This window comes from Manacus vitellinus, unplaced genomic scaffold (assembly GCF_001715985.3).
Source record: "Manacus vitellinus isolate BGI_N305 unplaced genomic scaffold, ASM171598v3 scaffold_26_pilon, whole genome shotgun sequence".
In the NCBI taxonomy this organism is placed as follows: Eukaryota; Metazoa; Chordata; class Aves; order Passeriformes; family Pipridae; genus Manacus; species Manacus vitellinus.
In genome coordinates this window covers 2,412,363-2,428,676 of record NW_021939960.1, presented here as the reverse complement: position 1 = coordinate 2,428,676, position 16,314 = coordinate 2,412,363, and positions in this window count along the sequence as shown.

The window sequence follows — 16,314 nt, the reverse complement described above, 5'->3', positions numbered from 1 at the left end:
CCGCTCTGCTCGATATTCTCTCTGAACTGCCTGCAACCAAATGCCAGAGCAGAGCGTTCCTCCCCAAGTTCAGGAGGGGAGATGTAAACACAGCCCGTAAAAGACCTGCATGTCTCGAGCTTGTAGGGGTCGTAATTCTTCCCAGCAAAGTTACCTTTCCTGTTTCTATGAATTACTCTTACATTCTTGTAAGAGATACGGTTTGAGGTATTTATGGTGCATTCAATTCTGCTATCATTGATTTACTGGACTAAACCTGCTCCAGGATATGATGTAAAGCCCCTAATTCCAAAAAACTCTTACATCTCAGCGAGAACAGCATTTTCTGCCCTGTTGCCCTCAAGCAGATGACCAACAGAGATAAACAGAGGGCACTCCACTCTCGGTTGCAATGTGCTTGGTGATGTGAAGGAATCAATCAGACAAAAGCAGATTATTAGAGTGTCTGAGAGAGATCAAACATTGCTGGCATCTTCACCCACACACGGTTGATTTACAGGCAAGCTGATAAAGTGCTGCAGCTCACTGTCAGAAGTACATGACAGCTCCTCTAGCTCTATGGATAAATTATTGCTGAAGCCCATGATAACATTTCTCCACCTAGCAACCAAACATAACAGGATGTGGCTTTTAGTACTCAGAGCCAGAATGATACAAAGAGAAAACACAGAAACTCTTCAAGCAGTGAGGCAGCACACAAAAAGCGAGGCATGAATAGATTTTCACACGCACACGTGAGTTTTGTGTGTGTGTCTGTGTCGGCTCTGAGGGCGTAAAATTGATTCTGTGTTAGAGGATTGGGGAATACACGTGTCAAAATGCACATGATTGGGGCAGGCAATGGTTGCAGGAGCAGGAGGGCAGTGGTTTTAATCATGCAAGTGTGCAAAGTGAACCTGGGGGCTGTGGGAAGAGCCCTTGGGTGGGTGGATGGGGCTGTGCAGGTCACCCCAAACACCCACAACAGCCCTACACACCCAAGGTGAGGCTGCACAAGCAGCAAGGAACATCCATGGAAAATATTAGGTGTTTCCTTTGGCTTGGAGAAGTGCCAGCAATATGAAACCAGCAAATGAGCTAGGCTTTAAATAACCCCCATCCTGCTTTAAAAAGAGGCAAATCAAAATAATGCAGTTATTTGGAAGACAGTGCTAAAGGAAGGTGCCATTCGGATATTCTCTTTATTTTTATCTGGTGTCTTATAAAATAATAACTGATATAATCTGCTAAATATTGCATCATGGCTATTAGACATTGGGACTGTGCTCAAAAATTAAGTTGGGTTAATTAGAGCATGTACTCTGTGCCTATAAAAGACTAAATCAGGCTCTGTCTCGGGAGCCAGACGTGAGTGCTTTTCAAAAACTGAGAATGTGACCCTGACAACTTAAAATCTAAAGTACATTGAAAGTACTCACAGGTTAGAGGTTCTGCTGCCTCAGATGCCTTTAACAGATTCTCTGGCTTTGAAATACACTTCCTTATTTAAAAATTATTTTCTTCTCTTTGTTGCTCTATCAGAAGTCATCCCACAGAAGAGTAGGGAAATGAATATGGAAATAACTGTATGAAAGGAATTATGGAACCTGTTTATCTGCACTGTTCTGCCAAATGAACAATCAGAAAATGGGATTTTTTTTTTCTCCCTGTGGCTTTTTCAGTTACAAGAATTTAGAAAAGGTGAGAGGTAAGTGAGACATTCTGAGATGTAAAAGATGTAATCTGATTATATCCCTGAAGTAATTCTTTATATTATTTGTTAGTTTGTCATATTAAGGACTCGATATTGTTTTTATTAAGGACTCAGGACTGTTCATCTGCAAACTGAGATCTAAGCCCAGTTTGCATTTCTGTGTTTCTGTTGTGTTTCTTTATTGGCTGCTGTGATTGAACAGTGGCCCAGCTCCTGAGCTGCCTTAATTAACCATTTGCTCTTGTTAATACCTGCACAACTGCGTTATCTGCACCTGAATGGGAGGACAGACCTGACTGGAATGTTTTCCTTACTAATAAGCACGTTCCTGGCTGGATCGCTCCAAGTACATCTTCCCTTTCTGCCCACTGGGTGCAAGGGTGGATTCTGTGACTGTTTATCATGTTTTAAAATCTCCATCTAACATTACCATAGGCTCTGCAGCCTTTCAAACACCTCACAGATCAGGCTCTGCAGGACCTCACGGGGAGGATTTACCAGTGCAACCCTTGTAAAAGCCAACAGAAATCGTGTGGCTTAATCCTCGTGTGCTGCCTTGAAAAATTACCCATAAATATTTCACCATTATGTTTTATTATTACAGTCAAATTTGTTTTATGTACTTATTATTTAAGGGATAATAGGGCAGGTGTCCCATTTTATGAGGCAATAATCTGGTTCACGTTGGCTCCATAGTTTATCCCTACCAGTGAGCTGCATTATCGTCAAGGGACGTGGGGAGCTTGTCTTATTATAGTAATAATAATAATAACACCTCCTATTTCTACAGCACCTTTCCTCTAGAATGATCCTAGAGTATTTTATAAATCCTGTTTGATTTTTGACAACTGGGGTCATCTCAAGGATTATTTCAATAATGCCAGCTCTGGAGTCAAGATAGAAACCAGATTTTAGACCATCCAGATACTCTCTCCTGAATCTCTGAAAATGTTTGCAGTTTATCTCTCTCTTTCTCCAAGAGCTGGGTCTACACTTGCAGGGGATGAGGCTCCAAACACTGATGGATGTCCTTGGCTGTGGCACCGTGAGTTCTGGAAGTGGAATGTGATACAGTTTTTTTGTGAAAGTGTCTCTATAAGATGCACCAGAAGCAGCTCTCTGGGGAGGGTGGGGAGAGCTGTGCTGCAGGCACAGACAGCTCTCACAGTCATTGGAAGGTTCACTGGAAACCAGATCAAAGGGGAGTGATTCCCAGCCCTTCCTTAGGTAATGCTGCTTTTCCAGGTGATTTGGATTATGCATCCTCAGTATGGCCATGGTGAAGTTGATGGTAGTGCCCTTTTGGTGCCCTTTTGGTACATGCAAGTGCTGCTGACAAAAGAAACCATTGTAATTTCCCCTGTGCAGACTTAACTTGTGCCCTAGTTTGGTTTGTACTGGTATATATATACTAGCAATAATCAAGTGAATAGAGTGTATTAACTAAACTCAAGCTTGGCCCAGGCTGCTGTTATTTCTCCTGAATAGCAGTGACTGGGTATAAAAATGAGTTGCCTTCAATGCAAGCATCAGTGTGAGCCCATTCCCAGCTCCCTTGGATGAGCCTGTGCCACAGGGAGTCTTGGATAGAGTCTGGATGATGTTACCAGCTGTGTTTGCCTTGTGTGCTCAGCCTTCAGCTGACATGAGCAAGTATTGCAAGCCCATGGATGACTTCTGAGCTTGTGATTCCAGCATTTCCCCTCAGCCCAGCCTGCCCCAGGGAAAACCATTGCCAAACTGAGATTAGGCTTGCATTTTATTAAAAGTAAAAAGAGGGTTTACCTACAAACATTGCTGGTTTTTTGCTTTTTCTGCCGCTTCTCTCTTTAAACATTTGTTCTTCCTTTTGTTCCTTTCCTTCAGCTGTGAACCCAGAAAGGCAAAAAATTTTCCATGTTTTGCTGTAATATGAGTATCTATTAATTTCCAGTAATAGAAGTGGTTTATTTCTACTTGAAAGCTGAAGCCAACTCTGATGAAGTTATATATTCTTTGACTAAGTAAGATATATAAGGCTGAGGCTGCTCTCAACATCCTAGAGCCACAAGGGCTTTAGCTACTCAGAGGCAGTGTTACTCATTCCTCCCTTATCCACCATCCCAGGCTGACCTAAAAAACTTTCCCAACTAATGCCTCACTGAAATTGCCAGATTTCCACATGAAGTCAGAATTTTACAATTTGAATTTTCCCCACAGGGAAAAAAATACCTTTAAAAGCAGAGTTTTGCATCCTGCATGATTCAGCATTCTCTGAATATGCCATTTTATTTTGTTTTAGAGGGAAAAGGACCAACTTCTGCCATCTTCATAGAGAATTAGTTGATCAACTGGATATTTAAAGTGTAAGTGCATAAGTCTGCCAGTAGCTGCTTAAAAGGATTTTTATTAGTCCACACCCGTGTTTCTGAGCACCTAAACACCTCGAAACGTTTCATCTCATTACACTTCAGCATTGTGGGGAAGGGATAATGCTTTCATTAGATCTATCACCCATTCACAAAATATGACTCTGTGCGACATTTACATCAGGAAAACAAATCATATTGGGCCTCAACTTTCCCCCATTAGTAACTGAATGGATGTCTTGCCTCACCCAGGCAACAGGACATGTCAAAAGTTCATTGGATTTACGGATAACAAATCACCAGCCGTCTCTCAAGCTTTGTACAAATTATCAAATGTTATTTTATGGCACCCAGTGAACTGACTGGGCTGTGATTCAGGCATGTGCTGAAGCACCTTGTTGACTTCAGCATCTAAATATCTGAAATGAGTGTTTTGAATGAGAAAAAGATGTGACTTCTCCTTCTTCCCTGGACTAATGTGTAGGTTAGTCCCTCATCTCATATCTCAAGGAGAATCAAAGTTTATCCTGTGGTTCAGCAGATCAGCACTGGGTATTTTGAGTATCTGCATCTAAATTTCCTCTTTTCATTTGTTTGGGTTTGTCGGTGGGTTTGTTTTTTTTTACTTGCTTATTACAAACTGTCAGGTTTTAATAACTTCCAGAAAGTTGATACTGCAAGAAAAATAAAAAAGTTTCACTACCTCATTATATTAAAATGTTAACATTTCTAATATTTCCTAATGACACCACTATAAACTAAAGATTGGAATGAAAAGTTCTGTGACAGAAGTGGAGCCTGGAGACAGTTAATGTGAATGTGTTTCTGGGGTAGCTCAGGGTTTGCTTTGGGGATGTATAGAAGATTATAGAAAATTGGTTCAATTACACCCTCAATTACAATGTGTAAAGTCATTGCACCCTGCAACTGATGGCAGAGCTGGGACCAGACGGTGCATGTTGAGGAATAGGATGCAGATTTTACGTTGATTTCAGATTTTCTGTCTGTGTATCACGTTCTGTGTTACTGCCTGTTATTTATGCAAGACAGTTTTCCTTTGTCATCTGGTTGTTATTTTTTTTAAATAATACCCCAGATAGAGCCTGGAGGGCACATCCCACAAATCCCCCCACTACAATTTTTTTATGAACTGGTGAAAGTCCCATTCCTAAAGGAAACAATGGTGGTTTTTTCATGCCATGTCCAAGTCCAGATGTTCAAACTCAGTTGAAACCACTATGCACAGAAACAGTTTTTTTGAGGATGTGGATATTAGGACTTAGCTGTGTGATGCTTGTGTGATCAGCAGTGCAATTCTACATTCATGAGAGGGTAAAATATGAAGTATAGTGTAAAGTAGCTGTTGCATTCGGCTTTATCTTGAAACAGTAATTGAATAGCTGCTAAGTGCTGAATCCTGAAGGGAAAAAAAACCACCCTGTATGGTTCTTTGGCACTCTTTTGCGCTGCAAGAGTTCATCCATCCAGACTGATTTATGAAATGCCTTCATATTTTTGGCCTTCCAAAATTCGACCAGATCCGTTTCAGACGCAATGTCTTTATTATCTCGTGCTTTATCGGCGGAGAGGAGGAGAGCACTGAATTTCCATGAATTCTCATTGTTGTTATCTCTCTGAACACGCAGCCCAGACAAAGAACTCTTGGAATGCAAAGCAAGAGAAGCCCTAACCCTGGGCTGCAGCTCAGGGCTGAACTCTCACAGGCACGAAAACCCTCCTCACATCTCAGCACGTGCAGCAGCTCTGGCTGCTCAAATACAGTCAGAGAAGGCACAGCCCAGCCCCAGCACCATGGGGAGGTCTCAGTAGCCTGTTGAAGGTGCCATTCATCACATTATTGAGGGCATCTGTGATCTGATCAGCTCCCTGACTCCCACTGAAATAGGAGCTGCATAGGTTCAGTTCCTTTTGGGCAACCTGCACCTCCTAAAGGTGCACAACCTCCAACAGAGGGGCCACGTGCTTGGGCTGACAGCCCACAGCAAATACATTGGGATTTTGCTCTTAGTATTTGAGCTGCTTCAGCACCAGCTCAGACATCACAGAATCACAGAGTTATTAGGGTTGGAAAAGACCTCCAAGAACATCGAGTCCAAGCTGTGACCCATCCCCACCAGAGCAGAGCTCTGAGTGCCACGTCCTTGACACTCCTCTGTTCTAGACAAAACTAGAACGTGGTGCTTTCCCACCAGGGTCTCTGGAGGGAAACACTCTGTTGACTGCAATATTTCACAGGAAATTCAAACAGCAATAACCCTGGCAAAAAATATTGACAGCAAACAAAAGCTCCCTGTAGACACAGAGGGTCTCATGGAGCTGAGGGTATATCCATGGCCTTCCAAAGCCCTGAATGCTGAGAGAATTGTGGGATTTGGCTCAGCTGGGCTGCCTCTTTCCTGCACCAAAATTTCAATGCAAACATAAAATGAGAATTTCTTTCTTCAAATATATTTAATTGCTTTCAAGTTTTGGCACTTCTGTTACTATTGGATTTCCAGGGCGTCCCATGGTAATGATTAGAACTAAGCAAATACCTCAAAATATTTTCCATGAAAACTCCCTTGAATAAAACATTGAATAGCCTTCAGCTGTGTTCACACCCCTTTCATATTTGCTTTCTCTGAATATTCCAGTGACTGATTTATGGGCAGAAACGTTAACTGAAACAGCAATTTTTAAGGGAATGTTGCATAACATTTATGGAAAGCAGATTTTAAATATGGATATAGTATCTCAATGCAGCCTAATTGGAGCAAAAATAACACCAGGTGATTTGAGTCCACTCAGTCTCAGTAACCCATCTCAGTGTCCAAAAGTGAAGAGACCACTAACAAAAGGAGTCTCTGTCCACCATAAGGACCAAAAATTAGCATCAGATACAGGCAGAGCTTAGGAGATAGTGAGTTTTGAAGAAGTACCTGAGCAGTCAACATGTCCAGCTCCTGTTGACAAAAATACCTTCGTAAATCTGGCCATAAGTCAAAATAAATGTTGGGTATTGAACACATTTGAAAAATGTGAAAGTAATTCAAAATTAATTGTGAGCAGCAGAAGAGACTCAGCTCATTGACTAAGTTGTTTACTATGAGTAGGTTGATTGGCCTTACTAATGATACAGGAGTCTTGGCTGCTTCTTGAAGATGTCATTGTCAAAGAGCAAATATTTGCATATTGCTCTTCAACATCATTAGTTTTGTTTTGGGAGGTGAGTCATTAAGACCAAGGTTTAAAAAAAAGTGTACAAATATTGCATGTCTAATTTGCATCCGTGACTAATCTGTGCATAAATCAGGTGAGACTGCACAGAGCTGACCCATCCTGGCATCCTTGGACGTGCAAGGATGCACACAGGCCACCTACATTATCAGCTGGATTTAAAGAATAAATAGATAATTTAAAAAAGCTGAGCACAGCTTTAAAATATGGTCTCAAACCTCAATTTTTGCATATGTAGCTCTTCTCCACTCTGTAGCATGTTCCAGGGAGAGAGAGCTGTGCTGGTACAGGGAACCTTCGACAGATCTGCATTATTCCCCTCAGAGTGCAAAAATATCTTCATGCAATATCTGAAAAAACCTCATTTAAATGCTCTGTGAATACAGCCCTTCCCAAAGGCCACGATGTATTCATGTATTTTGGATGATCTTCAGCTAGAAAAGCGTGCAGCTAATGCACCCATCTTACCACGTAAAAGATTTAAACAAAAACACCAGGAAAAAAAAAAAAAAAGGAGAAAAGCTGAAAGGCAGCCCACAGCCTCTAACCCAGATTCATGCTTTTAAATAAAGATGGTCTGAGGATGTTCTTGTTACCCAATTCCAACCACAGCTACAGTTTGTTCTCTAAAAATGAAGAGCCAGAGTATCTTCGTAGGGACACTTACACTGAATTGTACCTTTTTCACCATTCTGGGAAAATCTCTTTAAAATACCCAAATCAAACAGCAATTTCAAGGCTGGAGAGTAATTTGTTTTCTTTTTCTATGGAAATGGAAGGATTTCAAGGGATAAAAATTATGAGCAGATATTAGAGGTGCTTTATCCAAGAGCCAGTAACATTCAGGCTACTAAAGTTACTCCAACACCAGGTCTTGGGCAGGATGGATAAATTAACACACTTTTCTTTTTCTTCCCTAAAAAACAATTTACTTACCCTACTGCCATCACATGCTAAATTAAGCCATGTCTTTCTTTTATTAATAAGACAGCTCGTTTCTGAGCTCCTTAAACTTTTCTAAATTTTCTTACCACAAACACTGCTCATTTTGTTTTTTATCCAGAGACTGATAACAGGGTTTCTATAAAAATGAACATTCATGATCAAAGAGCAACTCTGTATCATAAACAAATTACAACAACTGGGCATGCTTTGAAATAGCTTAACCTAATTAAGCTCAAACACTTTTGCAAAAGCTTTAAAAAAATGGGTGTAATTGGAGCTCCGTTCAGGTTCAGCTGACTTCATATTTTTAGTTTGTTTGGCTTTTTTTTTTCCTTTTCAGAGCTTTGCATAAACAAAACATTTTGACAGTGTTGCCTTCCTGGGGAAAAAAAAAATGTTGGTGTTGCTGAAAATTCAAATTTCCAAATGAAATGCAGTTTTAATTGCTCGTTTTTGCAGCTCTTGTGATTCCTGTGAAATGTGCCAAGTGCAAACCCAAGTGGCACGTGGCTGTTCCACACCTGTGTGACCCTCCTGTGCCACAGGTTAAGGGAGACTGAGTTGGTGCCCATCATATGCTGAACCACCAGGCACTCTGGGTGTGGATCAGAGATGCTAATCTTGTATTTATTTTCCTGTACAAAATCATTTACAAAGTAGGAGTTTGGTTTTGAGGGCTAAATTGGATCCCTGTGGCATCTTCTTGTGTGTCAAGAACGTTCACATGGTAGATGTTAAATCCAGCCACGAGGTGTCTTCCTCCTTTTCATGGCATTGGTTCCTTGTTGGTTCCTTATGGAAAAGTAACATTTAGGCTGAAATTATCAGACACTTAGATTTTTTTATCTTATTTATGATCTCAATCTTTACCCCCACTTTAAAGGTTTAATGTAAAACTTTTCTCAAGTATTTATTGCTGATAAACAACCAAGTTACAAGGATGGATCACCTCCTTCAATCTGATGCAAGGATAATTTGCAATAATAATTTGCAATAATAATAATAACACACTTGAATTCTTTGCTTACTCAAGTTTTAAAGGTACAGAAACACCTGCACATGGTAAAATGACCCCAAAAATATCTCTTTATTGAAACATCAATTTTCTTAAAATTAGAAAGAATAAATCCTTTGTAATCTATATAGAATTGTATACTACCCTCATCACCATAAAAACTGAATGCTTTGGTTATTACCTGTTATGTGTTATCTGGCCTTTTCTTCTGTAGTGAATTGCTTCCTCTTTTTTAGAAGATTTTAATTGTATTGATTTTTTATTTCATCATGAAAACAATTTGCTGTTTGCCCAGCTGTGGAATTTCCATAAGGAGGTAGTGATTTTCTGAATGCTCTAATGTATACTTATCAGGAATATTTGTGGAAAAGGAATTTCAAATTCATTCTTATCTGCTCCAGGAATTTCTGCTCAGCTGTTAGCACTAAATTTTACTCTTTGTATATCTATGCCTGTAAAAGTTTACTAATGATCACTGGAGGCCTTAATTGAAACAAATTTATGTATATAGTTCAACAAATATTTTTGTGCTCTAATACTTGAATTTTTTAAGTATTTTTCATTTCTTTTTCATTTCTTGAGAAGCAAATTTTCTGTCAAATTTATTTTCATAATTGAGGAGCATTAGAAGTGGTAAGCCAAATTACCTGTAATTATATAACCTTCTGATTCTGACTGTGTTTAACAGATTAAATGTTCTGTCTTTACAACTTTCAAGGTTAAGTGCCCATAATGGGACATGCTGGTGAGTAGGTCATATAATCCCCAGCAAGTGGTGCTCAGCAAACCAAATGGAAGATAGTTATTAAAATCCATAACATGCAACTTTAATCTAACACTCAAATTATAAGGGAACCACTTGGAAAGAGCTAAAGGCTATTTGCAGGTTCAATATATTCACTTGGCTCTCAACAGTGATCAAAGTTTGGAACTTCACATGCTTTGGACTGATGTAAGAGCTAATTTGGAGGAGCTGCACAAAATGCTGTTGTATCCCCAAGCTACAGAGGTTTCTAATTGGAGTTTTACACCTGTGAACGAGGGAGCAGCCACGTGCACTGCCCAGCTCTCCTCAGGGTTACACCAGCACGTCGGGAAGGGTTAAAAGTCAGGGAAATTAATCTGAGCACCAAGACAAATTACACCTCTAATTTTTACAGAAAGTTTTCTAACTGAAGTGGTTCTGTTTTAATTGGGGACTATTACTTTAAATGAGACCCAAGATTGAGAGTCTTTTTTGCAGGGATATTTCAGTCACTGTCAAGACCTCCCAATAAGCTCATTCCTGCCTCTGTTCCATATATTATTATTTTTTCACCTCGAATTTTCTTGAATTTACTGATATCTTCTTTCCCTAATCTACCCAAATACCAAGTCTATAAAGCAAAGTCCAAAAGCTATCTAGCCTTGGGGTGGCACATTAACAAAACAGGGTGGTTTTCTTTTTCTTTTTTTTTTTCCCAAAAAGGCCACTTTTGAATGTGTAACTCTCACACTGAAACAACTGCAGTGAGAGCCCTGGATCAAAACAACCACCCCACCTTTGCATTGCTGTTTTTCCTCTGTGGCTCCTTGAAATGACCTTGGCTTAATTACCTGCATCTCAATGAGTGAATCTACATAGCAAGTGAAGGTTAATTAATGAAGGATCATTTCTTACTTTAAACCCATCAGGCAGTGGCTGACAAGCAAGTCTGGCCCGTGCAGTGCTATCCTATATCTCATTAGAAATGGCCAGATTGATGTGCAGGCTCTGCTCTAGAAAAAGGAACAGGACAGTTTGTTAATGAAGAGAAGTGATGGTCTCTCATCACCAGCGTTGCTGAACTTCAGCTTTTCCCACCAGCTCCTTAATTTCCAAAGAATTTAATTTATGCCTTTTAAATTTATCAAACTTCCAAGTTTTCCACCCAAAAGTTACTGTAGTTTTTTCTACCTGGCTAGAACTGGTAAAGCAATTAGATCCTCTCTCATGTATTTGTGTGGCTGTCACAAAGCCCACCCAATTTACACCATTTCAGATCTGGTGGCTACAAGAATTCCTGTTGTTGATCTGTGCATCTGCATCTCTGAGGGATGCCTTGCCCAGGAGTGCATCCCTGTCTTTTAGAGCAGGATGCCCCTCTCTTAGCATTTCTCATACCACTCACAGACATGGCTGGAATGGGCTTCCCACTGGAATGTGCCTCCTCATACACTCTGGAAAGCTGTTTTCCAAAGGAGAACAGTAACTGTGGAGATGACACTTGGAGATGACAAGAGAGGTGACACTTGGAGTCACACTGTGACACTGACATTCCCACACACTGGGTAAAATACCCACAAAGAGCATGAAGACCAAACCAGAACATTTGGAGGAAGACAGTTTCTCAAAGCAGCTGAAACCAAAATTCAGAAGGTTTGCTGAGAGCCCTAAAACCCCTCTGTACCTCTGCTCCTGAAGAGACAAACTTACACTGCCCACAAATCTTCCCTTCCCAGTCGCTCGTGCTGGTGGTGCAAAGATGTGTGCTTGTGATTTTAGGAAACCCCTTGCAGTCCATTTGTTTTGAAACCCATGGTGGAGAATGTATTTTTAAGACACTAAACAGTGTCCTACATCTGGCTATGGCTTAGTGTCATGATAGAGGGGGTTTGGTCCTGTGTTACTCAGAACTTTTCAGAACATAAAGTGAGGCTCGGTTTACATAGTAAGTCTTTTCAGAGACATTTGCAGACAGATGGATCACACCTGCAGTGATTAATTGCACTCTGAACACATTGGATTGCAAAGAGCAAACCAGACCCTGTTTCAGCACAGGACTGTACCTTCCAAAGGCAAAATACACCACTGGAATAAAGAGCAGGAAGATTTCCAGGCACTGCAAGCAGAGTAGAGGGACCCAGCTTCACCTACAAAACCATCTTGGGGCATTTTGGGTTTCAAAGCACTGATGCTTTGAGGTCAGAAGGTGTTTTCTTTTCCCACACCCCCCTTTTTGTTTTAATTAGGAAGTCAGATGAGATTCATAATTGCTGATTTTCTCATTATCAACAGGTTTTCCAAATACACCAGTGGCCAGAGAGGCAAACACTTGTGATGCTGGTGAGCAAAGAATGTCTCAAGAACAGAGGTTTGTTTCCTTCCATGTTTTGACTATATTTGATTTTGCAAATGTAAGAGATTTTGGCTGCCTTGCATTGTCCCTTTGCTTTAGGTTATAATATGCCCTTTGGCATCTTGCTTTTCCTCCACCTTTCTTAAGGTCTTCCCTTCTCAGTCTTACCCACTTTAAGAAATAATAACAAAACAAGTCTAAAATATTTGGCCTTTTCCTATCATTGCTTTTGAGGGTTTCCATGAGTAAAGGTGGGATGGAGCTTAAAGGTAAAAATAACACATTCTAGAAAACAGTTCTTTTAATAACAACTTAAATGGTGATTTGGTCCCACCTTATACTATCTGGAAAATATCTTGTGTGCTTGTGCTTCTGTCTGGTCTATAAAATGTGGAGTTTTTTCTAGATGCAGAAGTATTAAGAATTGTCTCTGGTTTGGGCATGTGCCAGAATTTAACTCATCCCACTTCTATGTTTTCAAGTACCGGAAAAAAATTATATAAAAACTTTTCTGTAACTGTGAAACAGAGCTCATTTACCTTTGTAATTTTCTATTAATTTACTACTAGGATTCATTTTGCATTTAATTCAGTCCTCTAATGGCTTAAAACTGTGTCTTTGGTCTTTACACATTTGTGGTCTCAGCCATGTCAAGCTTTTTCATCTACTTTATGTTCATTTATTTTAACTTTTAGTGGTCTTCCAGCCAATTCTTTATTCTTTTTATTACAAGAGCATGAAATTTTATAATGCCCTAGAGCTTTGTTAGTCAGCTGCTACAAGGTTCTTAACCTTAGCTAATTTATTCTTTCACTTTTGACTTTCAGATATGGAGCATGCTTTAATATTTTGGTTTTGAATATGAAAGCAACTTTTATTAAGTAGGTTTATTGCATTAATAGATCCTTATTTCATTTTTACAGTAGTGTTTAGGTATCCTGCTAGACACAGAATGTATAATTTTACATAATTATCCATAATTTTTGTATTATAATTTAAACTACACTAAATGACAATATTGCTAATATAACAATCATAACATTTTAGGTAATTTTACTAAAGAATCATTGTAAACAAGCACAAGAATGTTCTTTTTCCCTGTAAAACCTGATTTTTTTTGGTTGCTTATTACATTAACAAATCCTAAGTAATGGAAGTTTGTTATGTACAGAAAAAAAAAAGGGAGAAACTTCTAAAATTATCAGTTGCTTTAATTTTACATGATTATTCTGAACACATCTCATATCCCTATCGATGATGTAATGCTGGCCACTCTTACAGTTTGGGTAGTCCCCCAGGAATTCATTAAATCCCTACAGCCATGTTATTATCCAAGATTTTCATATTTCTATCTTTCAGAAGTAATTATTATCATCCCCATCCAGAGAGCAAGGCTTGCAAAACTGAATGCTGGTCCCTGATTTGAAAAGGCTGATGAAAAACAAAATATTGCATGGAGGAAAAAACCCAACCCTGTTCATTTCTGGTTTAAATTCCCCTTGTTCTAAAGCTTATATTCAAATTTTATTGGTCTTGCTCACATTATCCTTGGATGACTACATAAATATCAAACTCAGATAGAGGAATTCTGATTTTCTTTGGGACCCACAGCTGGACATACTCTGAAATCCACTGAAACAAAGGCCTGGCCCATCCCACACCCACCCTTGGACCCACCTGGGCAGCACCAGAACAAGTGGAAATGGGAGAAGACCCAACCTGGAGGGGGACAGGGATATGAGTTGTTTCCAACAGGTGAAAACAAGGCAGGTTTGAAGCAGAGACAGTTCAGGGTTGGGGGTTTTAATTTGCTTTCAAGACCAGATGTACCAAGAGACCAAAACACCAATTCTGAGCAGCACACTGAGCAATCACCAACCCAGAAATAGAAAATCAACAGCAAAGGAAAAAAGAATTCTTGTGAAATCCACTGGCAAGACTTCAAATAACCACAGTTGTCTGCACTATCCCATTTTATACCTTTTGGCTTACAGGAATCTCCATTAATCTGTAATTTTAATAAAAATGCATTTTCCCTTCAGAAGAGGTAAGAGTGCTTGCTGCAATTCTCATCCTCAGCGTGGTGGAGTTGTTATTCCACCTACATTATTTACTTGTGTGTAAGTATCAAACTCACTCCAATACATTGGAGGTTCTTTTCTGTTCTACAGGGAGCTAACACTTAACATGATTTTATATATGTATGTATATATATATATAATTTTTTTATATATACGAACATTTCTTTGTCAGGTAGAAGCTTTTAGTCATCCTGACATGAGGCTTTCAGACAGCAAAAATATTACTAATACTATTTTACCTCTAAAGTACATTTGTTATCAATATGCACTTAAACTAGTGATCAAGAGTTGGTGGGAGAGACACCTGCTCTGCATTTCTTATCTTTTTAATACCTTAGGGATACATCACTTAATAATTTAGTGCTAAACCATTTAGCATTTTAGCCCATCATCTCTTATATTACACATAGGATTTCAGTAATGTCTGATAAAATTATGTGTTAGCTGCCTTATGTGTGTGTAAAACTTAATAAGTCTTCTTCCCCCCCTCAAGTTTAATAACTGATTTCTTACATTTATGGATGTGAAATTTTATTGCTCATGGATATAGTTTGAACCTAAATCTTCATATCTTATAAATTGATTTTTAGTTTCCTTTTTGACCTTATGAATTTCAATCAGACATTGACCTCTTGTTGCTCATGAATCTGACTGATTTAGTGCCATATAACAATAATACTGTAGAAAAGCATTATCATAAGAGCCCACAGGGTTTGCTGAAACCCATAACTAGATTTTGGAGGCCTCTAGTAATAATAATTCTTGACCCAAGACTATTCTCTAATGCCTTCATCCTTTACTGTTTTGGACTGGCCAATCCTTGTTTTAGTACATTCAAGGAAAGTGGTGGAGACTCCCAGGAGGGTACAAGCTAAAACTGTATGGAGAAGATAATGCTGAATATACTCCCATAAAATGAAGCTTATAAAAGACCAATTCTGTCTGGGATTTGTCACATTTTGAAGTGAGAGGGAAAGACTATTTAAAAGGAACCTTTTGTGACAAAAATTAGTATTTATTCAGTGTTTCAGATTTTCAAAAAATATAAATTTAATAGTGATTGTCTTTACTGGAATGTGTTGTTATTCTTCAGTCTATCACTGGCTGCAGCCTAAACAGAGGACTTGAATCATTACTGCTTTGTTTGCTTGGCTGTGCTAATTTAATTTACTTTAATTGCTTATATGCTTTGCTTTACTGAATAACTGGGTGTTGATGTTCATTATTCCTTATTAAGAAAGGATCTTAAAGTGAAAACAAAAGTGTGAAGGACATGGGCCTGTGGCATTAGTTTACAAATGCTGCATGGGCTGACTGGCCACAAATGTTTACTGAAGGACTATTTTTTTTCTGTGCATGTACATATATAAGTTTATGGGAGTTTTATTTATTAACTGATTGTAGGGAGTCAAGAAATTCTGATAAAACTACTTGTGGTAAACAGGGCAGAGGGTAAAGAAACAAGGCATGAGCTATGAGCTGTGAAGTGCTCCTGCCAGACTCAGCCCCAGTGATACAGGTGTTCAGCAGGACAGGGGCAGACAGATCAAAAGGGCCCTTCTGTGAAAGCCTCCTGCTGTTCCAAGGCCACGGTCACCTTATCAGGGGGTTATTTATGAGGAGCAAACTGACACAGGCTCTGTCTTGGAGGGTTAAAGGATAATAGGTCTTAAGTACCCAGCATCATGTAAAACTTAGGTAAGAGAGACAGACCACATCGATCAATCTTTTTGCTTGTTCTTTGTTAGCAAAGTTGCCACAAAGAGAGGCAGAACTTGCAGCTGAACATGATAGTCTGTGTTGCTCATCACAGAACTGGATGCAGAATTCATGTGGTCGGGGAAGCCAAGATTGTCTGATCACTTCACAGTGGTCTGGGAAGCAAATCTGAAGCCCT